A 1,852-nucleotide genomic window follows, 5' to 3' on the forward strand; every position below is an offset into this window, starting at 1 on the left:
TGTTTCACCACAGTTTGGGATCTTCCGTAATTTTCTTTACATTTACTTTTTTATATTATGAGTGCCATGTGGCTGCCAACAGCAATCAGCAACAAGTCTGGTAAGCCACAGCTTAATAAAAAGATCTAAAATTCATCAAGGAGCAAAATACACAGTCATTTTAAATATAAAAACAACAACAAAAACATATTTAGTAGGCAATAAAAACCAAGTGCAGTTCAGGACAAGTCAAATATAGCAAGTTACTATTAGCGATGATGATGTGGTGTGTCAATTTAGACTTGTGGCTGATTTCTGTTGATAGCGACGGGCTACGTATGGTGTAAAAGAAAAGAAACAGTAAAACAAAATTCTCACTGAGGATGCCACAACTATGGTGAAAGGTAAAGATCCCAGTTTCGAGTGCAGGTCCGGTACACAGTTTTAATCTGCCTGCAAGATTCATTATAAAACAAATTTGGGTATTAAACAAAATAAAACTATTTTCTTGCAAAAAGGCGAACCCTCTTTAATTCATTATCAAAAAATGGCTCTGAGCACTATGGGACTTAACTTCTGTGGTCATCAGTCCCCTAGAACTTAGAACTACTTAAACCTAACTAACCTAAGGACATCACACACATCCATGCCCGAGGCAGGATTCGAACCTGCGACCGTAGCAGTCGCGCGGTTCCGGACTGAGCGCCTTAACCGCGAGACCACTGCGGCCGGCAATTCATTATCATTTTCTGCAAGAGCAGGGACAGAGATTACAATTCCATTCTGACCAGTTTTCATAATTATAATTGTAATTATAATTAAGAGCGGAAACAGAGCTTACAATTACATTTTTACCAATAGTTATAATTATAATTTTTGAACTGTAACTCTGTCACGGGTACACACTCTGATTGGATTTCTGGATAACAATATGGGCTGATTGAAAAGGTTCGTTCGCTGCGATCTAGCTGCATTAGTTAAGCTTGTGCCTTAAATAATTTCTAATAATTTACTTGCAAATCCAGACGTTCTCCCTGGGTATACTTCATTTTGAAAATTTTATTGTGACAGAGGCATTTCAATGATTTTTTTCTTTCCTTTGATCTTACATACAGTGGATTTACATGTGAAACATTATCCATTCGATGTCACGACAGACTTAACATTTCACTGGCAAGTCGATACCGTTCCTCTGAACCACTGTTTCGCAAATGCCTTGTTGTTGCGCAATACAGAAATTGTGTAGTACAGCGTAACGATGAATGAAGGGAAGTTGTTATCAAACTCTAACCTTACGGTATGGAAAAAAAACTTTGATATGCCGAAAAGACATTCCAAACCAACCCTTCACCCGAGTTTACTGAAAGTGACTCCTCGGCGGTTTGCTTCAAAAAACCTGGTGAATCGATGAACAATAAATAGGTTTGATTCTTGATTGAAATGAAACTAAAAAAATTGGGGAATCATTTGCTACATATCTATAACGCGTGGAGGGGGGAAGGGGGTTGATAGATCCACCATCGGACCCCTCCCCTAGTGGCGGGTAGGGGAAAGCTTCCCATATATGTGTGGTACTGGGGAAATTAAATGACTAGGGCGGAACAAATACTATTACAAAACCCATCAGCGTCTGATCTGGTATCCAGCGCCTGTTGGTCAGCGTTTCATCACTTAGCTTGTGCGGCTGGTAGATTTATGGCTGGGTCTCAACAATTAAGTCTTACCATCTCGTGATCTCCATCGGAGATTACCGAAAAACGTCCTCCAACTTGAAGCAACCATGGCAGAACAACAGAAGAGAAGGATCGGAGTTTCTCAAAATGTCTTCGAACAAAACAAAAATTTTTGGTAGACACAATGAAAGTAATCACTT

Source organism: Schistocerca serialis, chromosome 6, assembly GCF_023864345.2.
Source record: "Schistocerca serialis cubense isolate TAMUIC-IGC-003099 chromosome 6, iqSchSeri2.2, whole genome shotgun sequence".
In the NCBI taxonomy this organism is placed as follows: domain Eukaryota; kingdom Metazoa; phylum Arthropoda; class Insecta; order Orthoptera; family Acrididae; genus Schistocerca; species Schistocerca serialis.